General features: G+C 52.6%; 1 protein-coding gene across 1 annotated transcript in view; it reads right to left on the bottom strand.

Moving 5' to 3' along the window:
• The window catches only part of TNS3 (tensin 3), a 262,359-nt gene extending 242,339 nt beyond the window's left edge, over positions 1-20,020 (bottom strand). The window contains exon 1 of the mRNA XM_069461530.1: positions 19,969-20,020. The gene's annotated coding sequence lies outside the window, so the exon portion shown is untranslated. The remainder of the gene's footprint in view (positions 1-19,968) is intronic.
• Positions 20,021-20,342: the final 322 nt, after the last annotated feature.

Here is a 20,342-nt window from a genome sequence, read left to right as displayed (position 1 = left end):
CCTGCTTCCTAGCTGGAAAAACTGGGACAAAAGAACCCAGACTCCCAGGGCAGGTTTCCCACGTGTGACGAGAGGACAGGGTCCATCAGCTCCTCCCTCTGCAGCCGGCCCCAGCTCTGCCTCCCCAGGGCAGGCTCTGCCCTGGTGGCCATCCTACAGGACATTCCCCTATGCAGGAAAATCCAACTCAGAGCACCAGCCCAAGCCCTCCTTACGGGCCTGAGGTTATGTCCAAGAATAGGGAGAAGGGGGTGTCACATGACCTCCAGGAGCCCGTCCATGGACCTGGGCATGGGAAAACCAGCCAAAAATCTCCCAGAGCCCAACTTCCATGTATATGGATTTCTTATGTCATGCCTCAAGTGCCATGTTTAATGCATACTTAAATAAATATATAGACATTGGATGCCTGTTCAGATTTTTAATAACGGGGGTGGATGACTTCCCCAAGGGACTGTAGAGGCAACTTCACAACATTCAGTCTTAGGAACGTCTGCCCCTGGTGAGCCCCAGGAACTTTCTGGTACAGGTGGTGCCCCAGCTGCCTAACATCATCTTCAGGTCCACGCAGAGAATGGAGACCTAGAGGCAGGGACAAGGGCTGGACAGGGCTAAAACTGGGGGCAAAACAAGCCAATCTCCTCCTGAGGGAGGCCAGCTCCCAAGCTCTACCAGCTCTGAGGCCTCCGTCAAGGTCCAGGGCATCCCAGGGCCTTGTCTATCTCCGCACCTGCCTCTTTCCACTCGCCCACCCCGGGCCCAAGCTCCAGCCCTTCTTTAACGAGATGCGAGGAGGGAGCTGCTGTAGAGTAGGACAAGGGACTCAGAGCTACACATGCCCGTGGGGCCTTGTTAGACCCTGAGTCTAACAAACCAATGCTCAAAGTCATTGTTGAGATAAATGGCAACTGGGTAATGCTGCTGAAGAGTTATTGTCACCATTCAGGTGCCTGGAAGGCACTGTGGTTATGAAATCCAAGATTCTGTGTTTTCTAGAAAGTGCATACACGTAAGTGTGTAAGGTGGAAAAACATGCTGTGCAGGATCATGGCCGGGAGAAGGGGTTGGAGGCAGGGAGGAAAGGAAGAAGGAACGAAGAAGCAAGTGTTGCAGAATCTTAATAAACCTTCAATCCGGACAATGAGTTTTACCATTGTATTCCTTCTACTTGGGGCATGTTTGAAGATTTTCACAATGAAAGATTTTGTAAAGAGGAAGCAAGTCAAACTCCTTACGGCAGGCAGTAACACTCAGCCCTCACACGTGCACGCAGCTCGAGCTCCCCGAGGCTCTTGCCATACCTTGCTGGGGCCTCACTACCACCTGTGGGACTTTCTTACATTGGCAAAGAGTAGTAGTAACCGTAACAGACACCTCGGTGCTCTTGCTTACGGCAGGCAGCATAGGAACAAGACCTGAGACCACTGGCCCTCCACGCTGGCGCCGGGCTCCTTTGTGCAAACCCTGGTCTTCACATTCAGGGTGCAGAGCACCCTGATGGTCTGATGAGGGTACAAATGACAATCCACACACATAACATCTAGTTTGAAGGGTTACATGTGGCCCTGAGGGCCAACCGTGGCCTCCAAAGCAGAAAGCGGGTCTAGACCACACACCCACCCAGCCCCCAGGACTGCAAGAGCAACCCATCCTAAGACAGCTCTTATGCATCACTGCTATGGTCTGAATGTTTGTGTTCCCCCCAAATTCCTATGTTGAAGCCCTAACCCCGAAGGTATCAACAACAGGCCAGTTTTTTAAACAAAATTTGCTGAATAACTAAATGGGAGAGTCAAGCAACAATTGAGAATGAAAAACATGGCCACAAGATTTTTCTAGCAATTCCCATCAGAAAGTGGAGTCTATTTCTCACCCCATGAATCAAAGCGGATCTCGCTTTGATGGATAGAATGGAACCGCGGGTTCTGCCTGCAGCTTCCGCCTCTGCACTGGGGGACCCGAGACCAGCCTTCTCAGAAGCAGCGCAGGACTCAGGCCACACAAAGAGAGAGGCCCGGCTGTGGGACCTCCCAGCTGGGCCCGGCTCCCAGCCGGCTGGAAATCCACACAGCCAGCCCACGGGAGTGCAAGAAGGAACGCACCTTCCTTTAAACCACTAAGTCTTGGGGTGGTTTGCATCACAATAGATGCTGGTTCCATCACCAAGTCAGGACTCAGTGGCAGCCCCAGGCTGGCGAGGAATCGAGGCATGATGGCAATACAGTTCGATATGGAAATACACATTTTGGCAATGATGGCAAAATCCCTTGTAAGCCCCGCCACTGGGAGGAGCAGTGGCCGCCACTGGGGCAACACACGGCAGGACCACCACAAGCTGACCAGTTTGTGTCTCCTACCTGGAGATCATCTCAGAAATGGAAAGGCCAGCCCATTTTCCAATGGGGTTCCACAAAGAATATCTTTATCACTTATAGCTATTTCAAATAGACTTGAAAAAATGGAATTAGAATTATTTGGTGAAAGGTGGACAGGAGAAATGCTTGAATGACCACACCCTTCAGCCCGGCCAGGTGCCTGCTACTGCAGTGGGCCACTGGGAAAAATTTTCCAAGCTGGCCGTGTGGACATCCACGGAGATCTGGCATGGCCATGTCTTCTTCAGTGGAATCCCGAACTGCACACAGAACAGGTCAAGGCAGTCTCTTGGCCGTGCACGGGGAAGAGACTTTTCTCCCTGGTTTGCCTGGGTAAGATAAACAGCTTTCCTAACAGCTACGCCAGCTGACAGCCAGCAAAACTCATGGGCACCACCCTGGGCCAGGCCCTCTTCCGTGGTGCATGAGGGTCACCCAGAGTGACTGAGGCAGACTGAGGACTCGAGGCCAGGAGATGCATGGGGACCCACCAGAAACACAGAAGCCACTTCTGCATGGGTCCTCCTTCAAGGACTCTCAAACCTAAGCCAAGGACAAAGGTTCTGAAGCCAATAGTTGTGCCAGCTGGACAGTGAGACAAATACACAAGAACGCATCCCTCGCTGAGAGGCACCCTAACACCTTCACTGTCATCTCCTTGGACGCTCACTCTGAAAGATGACCCTTGAAAGCTTTTGTACTGGTTTTTAGGTAGAAAAGCACTGAGATACAGGGAAACCAGCGACGAGCTCCTGGGTCATGGGCCAGTGATGGGACAGGACACACTGGCAAGACCAGGTGCCTGCCTCTACTGCCAGCGGGCCCCTTGCCTGCAGAGGACACCAGCCCTGTCCCGAGGTGACCAGACATCACCCCCAGGGGCCCCTCAAAATCGACATGCAGAAACCCTGCCCTGCTTCTCCAGGAAACGGCACCTTTGTGTGGCACTAGCCATGAGGCGGGCAGTGTGTTTTCTCATGACAGCCCTGGGGTGAGGCCGCCAAGCAAGGTGAACACTGTTGGTGGCTCTTCCCACACCCATTTGCCAGCCTGGGTAAATCTCCCACTCTTCTGCCACGGTCACAGTCTGCCCCAGATGCCCTGCTGTGATAATTCTATGTGTCCCCTTGGCGAGGCCGTGGTATCCAGTTGTTTGGTCAAACATGGGTCTAGATGTTGCTATGAAGGTATTTTTAGATGAGATTAACACTGAAACCAGTGGACTCTTAGCAAAGCAAATGGCCCCCCACAATGTGGGTGGGCCTCACCCCATCAGCCGAAGGCCTTAAGAGAAAACACTGAGATTCCCAGGAGAGGAAGAGATTGTGCTCCAGATCATCTCCAGACACCGCACTGCACCTAACGGGCTGCTAGACCGTCCTGCAGGTTTCAGACTTGTCAGCCCCCAAAATCACATGAGCCAATTCATTCATGCATGCATATATAGAGATATAGATAGATATGTAAAAATAAAATATATGCCCTCTAGGTTTTGTCTCCCTGGAGAACCATGACTGATGAACACCCCTAAGCTCTCAGTTTCTACACCACCTTCCTCTGCTCTGTGCACACGCAGCCTGCTCACAGCCCAGGGCCAGGTGTACATGTGGCCACCTGCTGCTCCTGAGCTCTAAGGACCTCAACTCCACTTTGCAAGAAAACACACTGTCTCGCACACAGAAGCAGTTCAGTCTACATCTCTTCGGTGAAGGAGAGGAACTAATCCTCAACCAATTGAGCTGGCTATAAAAGCACTGACCTCCAAAAATGTTCCTTTTCATTCCTTAAGGTAATAAACCAGTCAGTGGGGGACAAAGTTAAATATGAACAAATGCTGAAAATATGCACAAATTTACCCTTGTTAGCATCAACCTCGGTTTCCAATCTTACAGTCTGCTGGGTTTCCTAATCTTGGGCAGGAATTCACTCTGGAGTTCAGGGAGCTAAAAGGAGTCCTCCTAAGCAAGAGGATGGGAAATACAGCTTTGTTCTTCACACGGCCTCGGAGAGGCTTTGGAAGAGCAACCAGCCAGTCTGATACAATGGTATGTGTGGATTATTGCGAAGCCACACAGACCTTTAAAGACTCAACAGCTCCACTGGGGTTTCAGATGGGGTTTACCTACCAGGAAAGGATTACCCTAGATGAGTGGTTCTGAACCTCGCTGGGCCCCAAGCCGGAGTGTCTGATGCAAGAATCTGGGGTGGAGCCCAAAACCGGTATTTCTAACAGATCCCAGGAGGAGCCCATGCTGGTCTCAGGACCTCACTTTGAGAACCGTCGACCTAAGACAAATGTCCAAAAACTTGGGCTCCCTCTCAGCAGAGGCTCCCAAACAGCTGCCTGACCTGGCAGGTGAGCCTGGAGCAGGTATCTGTCACTTGGCTGTGACAGCAGCTACATCAGCATTTCCATGGAGGTTGCACAGGATGCTCCCCAAAAGCACTTCAGAGTACTGTTACAGAGTTAAGGTCTCAAGAAAGGCAAACTGAAAAGCACTTTTGTTTCCTTGGCTTTACAAACCACGTACAGAATAAACAAACAAATAAAATTCTCTCCTGTTCCACTCTGCCTTTTAGACTGAAGAGCTTGCTACCCAGGTAAGAGGGATTGATAAGTAACAATCTGATTATTTGCAAGACAATATGTGTTTCTAAAATGCTTAAAAATGGTTACGGGCTACCATTTCGTAACCCCTGATATGAGAACAGATTCAGGCAAAGATCAGCCTCGGACATTAAAATCACTGAGTAAAAGTTGTTAGGAAACAGTCTCAAAGGTACAAAGGGAAAATTGTACCTTGACATCAAAGGATCGGATAGTCTTAGCCAGGTGATCAAACTTAGCTGGCCAACAGTGGAACAAACATCTCCTCATGTGAGGCAAGCAGAGGTACCTCACACATATGCAATCCTTTTGCAAAAACTGCTTATCCTGAATCTAATGACAAGAAAACAATGAGACAGCCCTGGCACAGGGGCTCATGCCTGGAATCCCAGCACTTTGGGAGGCTGAGGTGGGAGGATCACTTCAGGCCAGTTTGAGACAAGCCTGGGCAACATAGCAAGACCCCATCTCTACAAAAAATAAGAAAAATTATCTGGGCATGGTGGCACGCACCTGTAGTCCCAGCTACCTGGGAGGCTGAGGCAGGAGGATTGCTTGAGCCTAGGAGTTCAAGCTGCAGGGAGCTATGATTGAGCCACTGCACTCCAGCCTAGGCAACAGAGCAAAACCCTGTCTCAAAAAAAAAAAAAAAAAAATTCAGACAAATCCATACCATATGACAACCTGCAAGGAAGCTAGCCTGGGCCTATCAAAAAGTCAATGTACAGGAAGAAATAAAATTGTCCCTATTTTCAGACGACATGATTATCTACATGAGAAAATCCCAGAGAACCTATAAAATTTTTAGAACTAATAAGTAAATTTAGCAAGGTCACTGGATGCAAGATAAATGACAAATATACAAAAGTCAACTGTATTTCTATGTACTAGTAATGAACATATAGACATAAAATTAAAAATACAAGGCCATTTACAATCACTTAAAAATGAAACACTTGGGGCAGGGCGCAGTGGCTCACGCCTGTAATTCTAGCACTCTGGGAGGCCGAGGCGGACGGATTGCTCAAGGTCAGGAGTTCAAGACCAGCCTGAGCAAGAACGAGACCCCGTTTCTACTAAAAATAGAAAGAAATTATCTGGACAACTAAAAATATATATAGAAAAATTAGCCAGGCATGGTGGCACATGCCTGTAGTCCCAGCTACTAGGGAGGCTGAGGCAGAAGGATTACTTAAGCAGAGGAGTCTGAGGTTGCTGTGAGCTAGGCTGACACCAGGGCACTCTAGCCCAGGCAACAGAGTGAGACTATCTCAAAAAAAAAAAAAAAGAAAAGAAAAAGAAACACTTGGGTGTAAATCTTAACAGAACACATATCAGACCGGTATGCTGAAAACTACATAATGCTGATGAAAGAACTGAAAGACGATCTATTAATAAATAACTGGTGAGACATACCATGTTCATGAATTGAAAGACTTAACATATAGAAGATGTCCTTGGACAAGTGAGTGGTTAATCAAACTGTGGTACGTGGAACACAGCTCTGCAATAAAAAGGAACAAGCTACTGATACACAACAACCTGGGTGAGTCTCCAGAGAACAATGAGTGAAAAACACCAAAAACCTCCAAACCCAAAAGGTTCCACACTGCATGATTCCACTTATAAAACATTCTTGAAATGGCAAAACCATAGAAATGAAGAACAGTTAGTGGTTGCCAGGGGTTAAGGAGGGTGGGATGGGAGGGAAGTGAGGGTGGCTACAAAAAGGCAACACAAGGGATGCTTTCAGTCATGGAATGTTCTGTGTCTTGACTGTATCGGTGTCAATATTCTGCTGTGACCTTTTTCAAGATGTTACCACTAGAGGAAAACAGGTAAAGGGTACACAGATCTCTCTGTGTTATTTCTTAAAACTGTCTGCAAATAGTCTCAAAATTTAAAAATTAATTAAAACAAGTCTTTGGAAATAAAAACGTCAATGTCATAAGATAAAAATAATAATATTAAAATAAAGAAAGCAGGGGACTGTGTCAGATCTCAGAGCATAAATGGGTAGTCCATGCACCATGTAAACCACCACGGGATCTAAATGGATTAAGACACTAGCTATAAACCACTCTGGGGAACAAATGGGAAAATCTGGGTAAGGACTGGATATCACCTGTTGTCACACAATCAATTTTACGTTTCTCAGTGTGATCATAATCTTGAAGGGTGTGGGAAAATGTCCTTGTCCTGAGGAAATGCAGGCTGAAGTATTTCTGCTGCAGTTTTTGATGTGGACAACCTGTTTTCACATAAAGACGGATAAACTAAATGTGGCAAAAATGGCAAAAAAAAAAAAAAAAATCAAATGGATCTGAAGAGTATACAAGAGGGTTCACTATATTCTTTCAACTTTCCTAAAAATGTGGTCAGCCCCTGATCCAGCCTGTGGAGCCTCAGGATGCCCGATCCCTCATGCATCGGGGCCCCCCAGCCGGATACCTCAAGTCTCAGGACCCCCTAACCCCTCGGTGATGGAGTGACCCCCACACACACAACTCTTCGGTCCTCACCACGCTGGCTGTACTGCTCCGAGGAGCTCCCTCCGTAACTGACATCAGAAGGGCAGTGGACTGGGCCAGTGCCACGCAGAGGACAGACCCCCAGTGAACCCAGGCACAAGCCTGAATCTAAACCTGGTGGCGTTACCGCCACACCGCCTCCTTGCTCACTGAAGTGATTGAGATTTGGGACCAGAGCAAAGTGGGCACAGACGGCAACCAAGTCAGTCCCTCCCTGCATCTATGAAGAGCACTGAGCTTGGCATGAAATCCGCCCACGTCTGAGGACACCAACGGGGAAGAGCAGAGCGCCCACGATCACTGGCGCTGGGCCTCACCTCCGGGGCAGGGCCCACCGAGAAGAGGGACAAAGGCTGGCCAGGTCTGGGTATGTTGATCTCTAACATGTGGTTCTGAACATGACATGAATTCGTCTATCAGCTGCCCCCTAAAATGGCAAGAGAAGCTCGGAGTGTCCCCGATTCTCTGGCCCGATGCGGGGGTTGCGCTTATTTCTAAGCTGCCTCCACCCTGCTGCTGTCTGTGCCCACCAGCGCCTCAGCCAAGCTCCACCCCTGCGGGCTCCTCCAAGACCCTCCAGGACGCTGCCCTGACATCGAGCCCTTGAAAAGTCGGCGCAGGAAGCCCAGTCTCACTCAAAGGAGAGGCCGGTCAGCAGAAAACTGTGCCTTGGACTCCAGAGGGCCGGGGGTCTGAGCCCGGGCTGCAGGGGAGCTGGCCACCGCAGCCGCTGGCGACATCTGATCACCCCGTGAGGTGCAGTGGGCAGACCCAAGGGGCTCAGGAGCAAACAGAAGGGACAGAGTCTGGGTCCGAGAAGCAGGATCTGGACCCCCTGCCCTGCCTAGTGCAGGCTAAGATGGCGGCAGCCCTTTCGCCCCCTCTGCGTCTCAGTTTCCCCAGTCTGTGAGGGTTGAATGTACCAGGGACCCAGCTGGCGCTCGGGGAAGTCAGCCGCGTGAAAGGGGTGAGTGAGTGAATGGACGACAGAAGGAACGAATGACTCTCCCCCACAGGGCCTGGCACGCAGTCAGTAATTCACACCAGCCACTTCCCTGCCACCACCCTCCCCGGGTGCGCCCCTCCCGTGCACAGCAACAAGCCGCAGGTTCCGGAGCCGCGCTGGGCCGCTGCTCATTCAGGCAGCTGGAAACAGAGCAGCGGGTTACGGGAACGCCAGCAGATGTGCGGAGTCCTGGCAGCCACCACGTGACACCGTGACGTGTGTTCCACCCAGGGCCAAGGCCAAATGCCAACTGCTTGATACGATGGCCCTGAAGTGGGCTGCAGCGTCTTTGAGGAAGGACAGATGGATCTGCGGATAGAGCGATAACTCGTCCGGACACACTATCTCCCCACCGAGGCCGGCGAACAAAGCCCGCAGTCTCCGCAGCGCGGCCACTATCACCGCGCCCATCCCTCATCCAGCGGCTGTCTCAGCAGCTGCTCATTTGAGCAGTCGATGTGCTTCCAGGCACCACGCATTTACATTACACAGATCCACGCAGCTCTCCAAAACTTGGCCGGAGTCTTCTGTGCATTCAGTCCCAAACACAGAACTCGTGAACACGATCTGGGGAGCCTCGGGGAAAGCAGATAAGGGGGACAGAAGACTCTTTTCTCAGGACGAGTCTGAGGGATGCCCGACATCGTCATAAGAACAAGACTTGCATTTAAATATTAGACAAGGGATTACACATCGCTGCTGGGCCTGTATCAAGACTGGGGTCCATTCTGAGAACGAGACAAAGGAAATAATTCTTGCCATTTTTCAGTATGGATTTCAAGGAAACAAACCCCACAACACACTGTCCACAAAGAATATTCTCTTGGCTACAAGAACAGTAAAGCAACAGCTCTGTAGGTGCAGCTCTCGCCTGGGAGCCTGCATGGATTCCTAGCAGGCAGGTGTCATCAACTTTCAATAGCGTGACAACATGAAACACGGCCAGCAGTCTTCCAGGGAAGTGACAGCAGGCTGGATTCTCAGGTCTCTGAGACAAGGTGCGAAGGGCTGTGCTGAAAGTGAAGGGAGCGTGCTGCACGGCAAGACTCCAGGAAGGAAAAAGGTGGCCCCGAAAGCATCAACGAAACCCTGGGACAATGTGCCAGCATCTCCCTCTCTCCTAGTGGGAACCCACATCTAGAATGTCTCCATCAGGGTGTGGGGCTGTCCCCTCCCGCGAGACGCATGCCGGGCAGGTGTTAGACTGGAGGGCCAAGCCCCCCGCTGTCCAGAGGGTGAAATGGAGGCTCCGAGTGATGTCACACCTTGATCAAGGACTTATAGCTAACTCTAAGCTCCTTCCAAACCTCTCATCATATTAAAAAAAAAAAAAAAAAAAAAGCAGCAGCAACCTTAGTTCTTGTCCTTGGATTTATTCAGATTTCAGTGAGTACAGAGAGATATAAACAAAAATTACACAACCCAATGCAAGAGAACGTGAGCAGATGGAGGACATGCCTATCTGAGCCTCAGGACAGAGTTGGGCCTTGGATGGTCAGTGTCCGGTGGGCCACCCTGGAGGGGACCGGACCCAGGAAGGGCTCAGGAGGCCCACAGCCCCACCCCCTTCCCCGGTGGTCTGAGGGGACTGCAGGGGGAGGGGGCGGGGTGGAGTGCGGGGGAACTATATGCAAAATGCTGCTTTTGCATTCAGAGCTCTTCAAAAGGGTGAATAACTACAGGTGAAAGGAAAGGAATAACAAGGACACCTTGTTTTTATTCAAGAGGGCCTCAGGCACATAAAGTCACTGGGTACTCCTGACAGCTCAGAGAGGTCTTTAATATCAACTCAGCACTCAGCACACCTTCAGAGAAGTTGGGGGACCACATGGAGAGTAAGCAGCAGAGGCAAGACTGGGTGCCACCTCCGTCCCTGCAAAGCCTGTTCCCTTTCTGCTTCACCCCCAGGGGAAGCAGGCAGGACCAACGCGTCTCCAGCAGTGCACGAGCTGAGGTCCTCCCTCTTGTTTGCTGAAAACCATCTGGCACTATGAGAGACCGAAAAGCTCACGGGGGAGGCAGGACTCTGTGGGCAGGACACTGCGGAAAAACCGGTATGTACAGATGAAAAGAGAGGCAGTAAGTCCCGGGGGTCAAGGGGACGCGGGACAATGGAGATCACAGCTGGCCAAAAGGCTTTGTCAGCTCTGGGCTCATTTGCCCAACTCTTGGCACTGAAAACTGAAGCCCGAGCCTGTCTGGAACTCAGCTGGAACGTCATTGGTTGCAGAGCTGAATTCAGCACCAACAGGTCCCAGCTGGACACTCACCAAGAGTCTTGGTCACAGGCTCACAGGGCCAAGGTCAGCACGTCTAGCCCCGTCAGCATGCAGCTGGCCACAGGTTGCTGTGCTTGCCCTTGTGCATGCTGTCCCAGGGAGCCACTGCAGACAAAAGGACTAACCCAGGCTGTGACGACCTAGCTTGGCAGGAGACCCAGCGTCTCCCGCCCCTGCAGGTCCTGGCAGCCCTGCCCTTGCCCTTGCCCTTGGAACCCAGCCGGGAGAGGAATGCAGCTCCTCAGGGCAGAGGGGCCACCTCACTGCTGGGTATGAGGCTGCACAGACCCCCAAGGGCTACCTGAAAAATCAAACAGGCGACCAGACACCTACAGGCTGGAGCTGAAGTGGACCTGGCATTTTCTGAAAGAAGCAGCATTGACAAGAATCATTTACTCAGAAACAGCCAGCCCAGCAGCCGAAAGACTGTGCAGAGTGTGGCTATCGCTCTAGGGCATTCTAGGAAGTCATTACAGTCATTAATGTGAAGAAGATACAGAAATACAGGAAATGCTCAGGATGGGCTACAGGTTTGGGAAAACCATCAGCATGGTATTAATAATTGCATACACACTATGCTTCTAACACCGACCCCTGCAAACACCTAGAGGGGAAGAGGAAAGATGATCACGTGTTTTATTATAGTGTGAGAACAGTGAGCCTCTTAAAAGTGCATAAACCTCTTAAAAGTGCAAACACCAATCAAGTACACCAATCAAGTTGTTATATTTTATCATTTTATCTAATGACTAACAAACTGCCTTAAAAGTGCAGTATGCTCTTAGTGATCACCTACGGTTTGGATTATTCCTATTTAAATGAAGGGGGGGGATTAAAGAGCAACATCTATCAGCTCTGTGTGTTGCTGGTTACCTGTCTCAGGCAGGTCCTCATCAGCATAATCTGGTTAAAACTGCATTCTTCCCTGTGGGAAACGAGACAGGTCTCCCGGGGATACACAGGTAGCTGCCATCAGGCCTGCCCTAGAAATCAAGGGGCATGTGTGGCCCAGGCTTTGGGAGAACATTTTTCAAACTACGCATTCCCAGCGCAGGCTGGGGCTCCAGAAATGAGGCCCACCCACCGGCCCTCCCTTAGGAAAGGGGGGCCAGGGCCCCAGCCCTGGAGCCCTCCCTGCCACTCCTCCCAGACCCCAGCCAAGTGCCTTACATGCCCTTGGTTGGAGGCCCAGGAGCCCACCACCCTGCCACACGCCAGAGGGGCAATCCTTTCTAGCTTCAGCCACCTCATCGAGCAAACCTCTTTCCTTTGCAGGCTGCAGTCTAGGAACTCTCCATGCAGACTGTCTCCACCTCCCACCTGGGGACCCCCCTGTCATCCCCACGCTTGCTCCCACCAGCCCACAAAGTCAGCAGGTGCTGGTGGCGGGTCTGCAAGCCCTGCTGCTGTAAACAGCATGGAGAGCTGGCTGAGGCTCTGCCACTGTTTGCCTATTAATAGTTTAACGTGTGACATGCCCTGTCTCCTCTTTCACTGCCCCTCCACCTTCTGCAATTACCCAATGCTACTCTGGAGCACCCCAGGCGGCTCCTGCTCTCCGAAGGCCCCCAGGATTTACGCGCTCACCGCCTTCTGCCCAGCATCCCCTTGGCTGGAAGCCGTGGCAGACACCTCCACAGAGCAGACTCTGCCCCACCCAGCCCACAGAACCCCTGAGGAATCGCAGGCTAATGTAAGGATGAGTCTCTCTCCTCCTGCCTCCAAATCTGACCAGTTCTGCAGATGCCCACGTTGGAAAAGACGCCAGTAATTGTGGTCCAAGGTGTTCCCAGGGGAAAAGAGAGGGCCTGCTTATTGCCATTCCTGGCCTGGAATTGTGAACACATTCTCAGAGGGTAAAAATTAACCAGCGTCAGCCCGGGAGGGCATCAAGGCTGTGCCCCAGCCACGGCTGGCCTGGCCAGCTTCATGGACTCATCAGAAAAGCGGCCTCGCTCCAAGCGCCCGGGGGCCCACATCGCCATTTAACAGACTCAAACCAAAGCAAGCCGGGCTCTGGGCTGTTCCCTGAGAGCAGCAGCCGAGGAAACCCTGAGTAATTGCACTCATAGATCATAGGCTCTGGCATGCGGTTCCCAGACTGAACCATTTATCCAAATTAAAACCATTCTCCAGAAACAAAATCAGGCCCTTTTAATTGAAAATAAAACCAAGCAACCCCAAAAGCTCTTTATTTTTTTTTAAATGAAAGACATTCTTCCTGCTTTCTCATTCCATTAATCACTGAGTTTACACAATCTGTCAAAAAAGCTCGGTAAGAAGTCGCCCTCTTCCTTCTCCTGCAGGCCTAGTTTTTACCCTGTGGGCAAAACCATGTTTAGGGACATGTTTGGGGACAGTGGGTGGACACTGTGAGAATCCAGTGAGCACCCTACATCTCAACCGCAATTTGACCATATATACCCAGGGGCTCCAACAGTTGTGGGTTCACTTCTGAATACACACTCAGAAGAACTGAAAGCGGGGGCTGGTGCACCCGTGCTCATAGCGGCACGAAGCACAATAGCCAAAAGGTGGAAGCAACCCAAGTGTCCGTGAACAGATGCATGGATAACAAGATCACACACACACACACACACACACACACACACGCACACAATGGAATAGTATTCAGCCTTAAAAAGGAGGGAAATTCCGACACATACTGCAACATGGATGAACCCTGAGGGCATCATGCTAAGTGAAAGAAAGCAGAATGTGGTGGCCAGAGGCTGGGGGACGAAGGCAACAGAGTTTGTGTTTAATGGATACAGAATTTCCGTCCTGCAAGATGAAAAGGGTTCTGGAGACAGATGGCGGTGGCGGCCACACAGCAATGTGGATGAACTCAATGCCACAGAGCTGTACACTGAAACATGGTTAAAATGATAAACTTCGTGTTATGTGTATTTTACCACAATAAAAAAAAGCTTGTGTTCTTTGACCTCAAAAAGCCTGCTAGAAATCCTTCCAAGAACACGACTAGTCAGGATTACCCAGAGATCCATGTGCAAGGTTACACAGGATGTAAGTGGCCGATGGACAAAGAGTGACACTTGGTGGTACCGCACACCCTGGAGTGTCACACTGACATCAGCAGTGGTGTTTATGCAGCGCTATTTGTAGATGCGGAAGTGCTTACGTTGCCACATTGACTTTCAAGTGCAGGATACAAAATAATACATATGGTATGATCTCACAGAAAACATATGGCACACAAGCCAGCTAAAATATTAGCCTCTGGGGTGGTGATATGAGAAGGAAATTTTTCCTGCTTCCTTAGCATTTTTCTATCTTTTCCATGTCTACAGTGAGCACATAATACATGAAAACTATTTTACAGAAAAATAGTCAAAAAGCAAGTTGGGGAGAAAAAACACATCCGTTACTGGGGAGCCTTCTGCTACTCCCTGAGCAATACAGATTACAAATTCCCCTCCCTCCCAGGTGCAGGACACCAGAAAAATGCATTCCTAATGGGCTCAGAGCCCCTCCTGCCTCCCTTAGCACCCAGCCCTGCCAGGACATGTGTACACAGGCCCCCTTCCCCCACCCCCACCACTGGCCTCTGCAGGTCTCTCCAGAGGAGACAAACTGGAAACACACCTGTCCCCAGTCATCGAGAGAAACTCATCTATCACACCGGCCTCCCCTGGGTCACCCAGCGATCACACCGGCTCCCTCCAGGAATGGGGAAGGGGTTCTCCAGCAGGACCACGAGGCGCTCTTCAGACCCCTGGGGCCATGGAAATTCAGCAGGACCAAAGCGGCACTGGGCCCAGAGCCAGCAAGCAGGTAGGGACACCAGGGAAACAACACCCCACCATGGCGCCCACCCTGAGCTCAGGACCTACAGAAGTGTGACATCCCAGGCCGCAGGTGAGGAATGACACAGACGTCACAGTGACATAGGGAACCTCCCAGGGACAAAGAGTGGCTTTGCCTCAGGTTTGTGGGATGCCAGAGCCTGGCCTGTTTCGCTGCCTCTCAGCCTGAACCAACCTTTGATCTACCTCCCAAATGGCCAGGGGAGGGGGTTGCGCCCAGGGAAATCTCTGAGAAAGGTGATGGATTACAAAGTGGAGAAGAATGCCAGGACCAGGCTGACGGGGCCCTTTGTTTGAAGCCAGCCCGGGTGCTCCAGGGAGGAATGTGCACAGCCAGGGTCACAGACGCCCTGCTAATGGCAAAGCGTGGCCCCAGGGCCCACTCGCCACCCGCTCAATTCGGAAAGCCAGATGTGGGCCTGCACCGTTTATCGTGCAGCCCCAAGTTAGTGAAATGCTACACACTGCAGCTGTGATCCAGGGTAACGGGAAGAGCTCACATTCCTGAATCCTCTGGTGAGAAATAACCAGCTCCGGCTCTGGGTCCCTGGAGCAGGGCCCGGGCTCTCCTATAAAAAGAAAAGCAACTGCAGACAGCACTGAACGGCCTTGGCCCAGCCACTTCCCAGAGCACTTTCTTTCTTCCACTGCTGCAACTGGTGCGTTCTGGCGAATTCAAAGCATCAGGGAATTGGTTTCTACTTTCCGTGAGCCACTGCATAAACTCTACACACAAGAGGCGCCCGCCACACTCCGTGGCTGCCAAGACACAATGGAAGGAGGTGACAACCTTTCGTCTACCTGGAAGTGTCCTGCAGTGCCGGGGGCGTGGCATGGCAGGCAGCGGGGCACCTGCGCTGACACCCCCGCCCCGGTGCGGAGAGTTTGCTGCTTGGGGAGCTGAAAGAGGGATTCCTGAAGATGTCTTCTGATATCTTAAAAACAGAAACGAAGCCAGGCCTGCAAAGGACATATTAAGTGCTATTATCTCTCCCCAAAAGAGAAGAGGAAGAGGAAGGGCAGCAACTTACATGCGCCATAATTAGAGCTGAGGGAGGAAGGAAGAGGAGTAAAGGAAGGCATCCTCGGGCGAGGAAGCAGCTGGGCAGGCGCCCTGGCTGCGGTGCAGGGCAGGCGCCTCACAGCACCCAGGCCGTGGCCGGCCCACTCCAGCAGGGGCTGCGCCGAGGGCGGGGGAACCGCACTCACCCCTGGTCTTGGTGAGAACCCAAGCATTGCTGTCAGACCTGGATTCAAATTCAGAACTTGCCATCCCCACAACAGGGACAAGTTACTTAAGTTCAGCGCCCTCTTCCAGGAAAGGGATGATTGCAAGGTTCAGCGACAGATCAGGGACAGAAACATGCCTGAGCCAGCACGGGAACAGAGTAGCGAAGGGAAGGCATTCTTAGCCATGTTATCAGGCTGGGGGCCGGCAGGCTGTTTGCAGAGGGCTCCCAGGGCTTCTTCGGGGTAGAGACGGGGACAGAGAGAGGTCTCACTCCCCGTGGGGTGGCTCTGAGGAGCACCTCCCTGGCACGATCAGGGAATGTTCCACTGGAGGGAATTTTCTAGATCACTGACACAGAATCCTTCAGCATAATCTTTCATTCATTTTGCCCATTTGAGACAAAACATATTAATACTAGATTACTGTCTTCTTTTTTTAGAAAATCAGCATAATTCTCTTTAAGTGTCTAGGGGTCGTTATGAGGACCATCAGGAATGGGCCCCTTCCTTGCACAGTGGGGTGCCCTGAGGGCTGCTCGCTCCTGCAGTGCTGCATCCCCCAGCTGAGGGCTCCACCCGTCAGTCACCCTCACTGGCCTCCTCCCTCCTGCCAGGCAGAGGCAGACCCCAGCGGGAGTCTGGGGCACCAAGTGAGGGGCCCTAGACAGGGCTGTGCCAGGGCCAGGTGCACAGTGGGGGCCTGGGGGTCCCCGGAGAGCTCACAGTAGGTCAGGAGATGTCCTCCAAGGAGGCCCTACCACTTGGACATCGGAGACACCTCAAGGGACCCCCAAGCTGAGCACTGTGTCCCACACTGCAATGGTGGGACTACACAAAACTCATTCCTGATTCACGGAGTACAAACAGAAAGTTCAAGAAACTTGCAGATTCTAGTTTTCTGCTTTTACAAGAAACGGACAAAGAACCAACCGTACAGTGGGACATATGCCTGTATGGGGACTCTACATACTTTAAGATTCAAAATGCTTTCTGAATCTAAGAGAAGTTCACACACGCCCAGCAGCAGTGGGCAGAAGCGATTTTTATTACTGCAGTGTTTGGAAGCGGTGAGGCAGCATGGAAACAACACACCCCTTGTGAGCAACAGTCAGCCGTTTAGATGCCAGTTCCACATGGAGATCCTGCTAAGAGACCACGTAACACCTCCCTCTCTGCTTCACCGCGCGAGGGATAAAAGAAATAACTGTGTTCTGTGTTTTGGTTGTTTTTAACACTTCTGCTAACTGTGAGGAACAAAGAGTACTTCTAAGTTAACCAAACACCTACTTAATAAACCGACTAACCAGAACCCCTCATTCTAGCTCAACAGGGACAGCTGCACAGGACTCTGGGTAGCTGGGGCTGCTCTAGGTCACCCCGGTCACTGCTGATAGGGGCTAACTGATGACTCCCATGCTTACCGGGATCCTATAGGAAGGGGGTCCTGCAGGAAGTGGGGGCCAGGGTCCATGCACCTCCTGGAGAGCATCAGCCCAGACCCACGCACCCCACTGCAGCCCCCACTGCATGGAGCAGGCCCACAAGACCCACCCACAAAACAGGAGCCCCCTCCCTGAAAGATACTTGGGGGGAAGTATCTCAAAAGGAAGCCTCAAAGCCTCAGTTCTAAGAGTGCACTCAGTCAGCAAATGTCTCTGGCCTAGTAGGTGGCAGGATCTAAACAAAGCTTTCAGCCCTCAGAAAAACAGAAAGTTCTCTTATGGGGTCGCCAGGCACCTCTCCCACGCAAGTTCACACACAGGGTCACAGGGAGGGAACAACACGAGGCTTCCCCTGGACATGGTGGTTTGGAACAGGCTGATCCTCAGGAAGGAACACGGCACATAGAGCCAGACGACGGAGCCCATTCAGACCCCTAACTGTTCCTGGACTTTAGAAATGTTCTTGGCATTTTGCTCATCTGTAAAATGGGTCCTCCTGTGCAGAGTCCGGGACAGACACAAGCCGAGCCTTCCAGAGCAGCCTCTTCCACTCACTGTCCTTGCCTCACTGCTTCCTCCTCAGGTCCTGGCTGTCCCCATCAGCAACACCTCCGGCAGCCCAGGAACATACCTTCACCTTGTGCCCTTTAGCTCCAGGGTCACATGTGCAGGTAGCACAATTTCAAGACATTAGGTGCTAAAGCGACACTTTGTAAAAGCCAATCAATTTGCTTTCAGGAATAGGCAGTTTCCTGAGGGTACTACTTTTTCTATCTTCTTTGTGGTTTTCAAAGAAATAACTCAACTGAGCTGCTGATAGCTTTGGCAGCCTCAGCTGAGGAACTGCTGTCTGGACATGCATTAGAATCCAATCAACAGCCGGGCGTGCTCCGGAGCAGCAAGCAGAACAGGGCTCTGCAACCCCACAGTCCTGTCCAGGAATCCTGGGCTGCACCACCACTGTGTTTCATCATCTTGGGCAAGTTACTTAGCCTTTCTTTGCCTTAGTTTGCTCACCTATAAAATGGGGTAATAATCCCAACTCCCTCCAAGGGTTGTTATTTGGGTGAAATGAAATTAATGCATGCAAAGCATTCAGCACAAGCACACACTCAATCAGCACACCTTATAGCCCTGTTACTTTGTCTTTGAGGTCATTATTACTAATACTTTGTCGGAGGTCGGGAGTCAGGCTGGCCTTCTGCCAGCTCCCCCAGTCAGCTCCGGTGCACAGAGACCTGCTGCCACGCCGCCCTTGGCCCTGTGCACCTCGCTCTCTGGTAGTGGCCTTGCCCTCCCACCCCCCAGCGGCAGTGGCTCCCCACCCCCTCCCTGGCCCTCAAGGCCTCAGCACAGAAGAGCTTTTCTTAATACTTGTTGATTGATTTGCAAATATAACCTGGCAGGCCCCAAAGAGGGAAGAACCAAAATCACAAGGACAAGCAAATCCCATTCAAAAGGGAAAGAGCTAAAGCACCTTAAAAAATGCATATGAACAGACCACCAACCTCAAGAAAATATACCAAAATGTCAAAGAGTTAGCTGAGACGGCAATGTCAATACGATGATAATTTTTGCAGTCATACTTTTCAGTACATTGTAAGCGTTCTCATGCAGCAAGCAGTGAAACAAATTAGGGAAAAACCATCTCAGAGGATCAAAGCTGTGAATGGGCCCCAGGGGAGCCCCGGGCTTCCCAGTGGGTTATGACCACCCTCAACCGTGCTCTCTGCTGACCCCACGGCCTGGATGGTGGTTTTTGTTTTTCAACCACGTAGGAGAGTCCAGGTCACCTTCCCACACAGTGTGAAGAATGCCAGTGGAGCTCCCGAGCCTCTTCCCGCCACACAGACTCTCAAATCACTCCAAGCTGAGGTTCCGGGCTCACTTGTCAGGCCGCGGGCCACACCAGCAAGGGACCCCTGGGGCGCCAGGGACCCTCCCTCCTCTTGCTTGTCAACGACAGCGTCGGCATGCCAGAAGGCACGTGCCACAGGTGGCTCCCAGCTTGGATACCCCAGTTCCTCCTCCATCAAAAAAAAGGAAAGAGTCGCAAATGGATCCCCCTGCCTCCCACCCACCAAAGGGAAAGGGAACGAGACTGACGCACCAGGAAGTTTGCCGGAAAAGCGAGAGAGGGTCTTGAGCGTGCTCACTGCAGCCAGTAGCTAGGCTTTCCGCCCTGGACTCCCGGACCGCGTCCGAGGGAGCGAAGTCCGCCCAGCCCCGACTGAGATCGCAACAGTGCCGCTCCGGCCCCTGCCCGCCGTCCAGGGCGCCTGGGCGCCGCGCCCCGGCCCCTTCTCCAGCCCGGGCTTAGCCAGTCAGCGTCCCGGTCCCCAGATTCCAGCCGAGCTAGCCCGCGCCCCAGCCCCTGTCCTGGGATTCCAGCCAAGTCCCGGTCGTCTGCGCGCCCCAAACCCCGTGCCTGCGCACCCTCAGCCCTGGTCCCCGTGCGCCCCAGCCACAGTCCCCCCCCCCCCATGGCCCTGTCCCCGCGCCCCGAGCTCCCGCCCCCGCGCGCCCTGAACTCGCTTTCTGCGCCCCAGCTCCAGATCCCTTCACGCCCGGAGTCTCGTCCCCGGGCCCAGGGCGCAGACGCCCGCGCCGGGCCCGAAACAAAGAAGACGGCGGCGCGTGGCCGCGTCCCTCGCTTCCCCGGCCCCATACCTGGGGGAGCCCGCGGCGCGGTCCGGCAGGGCGATGGCCGCAGCGAGGCTGGGCGCAAACAGCGCGCGGGCGGGACCGTCCTCCTGGCTGGCGGCCGGCGCCCGCGGCAGGGCCCCCTCGAGGCGGTGCCGGCAATCGCCACGGCCCGCGCCCGCGCTCGGGGCCCGGCCGGTCACCTGGCCTCCTCACCCAGACTGTGGGGCGCGCTTCCAGGTGCAGGTCGCCGGGACACCCTGCCCTGCCGAGATGCACCCCTGGGACCCCTCTTCGCTGGCTGCGACGGGGACCAGGAGTTAGACCCATTGAGCAGCCCAGGTTCCAGTGTTCTGGAGATTCGCAGGTTTCAGGGCAGCGGAGAGTACCTGGGGAGACAG

The sequence above is a fragment of the Eulemur rufifrons genome, chromosome 29, assembly GCF_041146395.1.
Source record: "Eulemur rufifrons isolate Redbay chromosome 29, OSU_ERuf_1, whole genome shotgun sequence".
Taxonomy (NCBI): Eukaryota; Metazoa; Chordata; class Mammalia; order Primates; family Lemuridae; genus Eulemur; species Eulemur rufifrons.
This window is presented reverse-complemented; position numbering and strand designations above follow the sequence as displayed.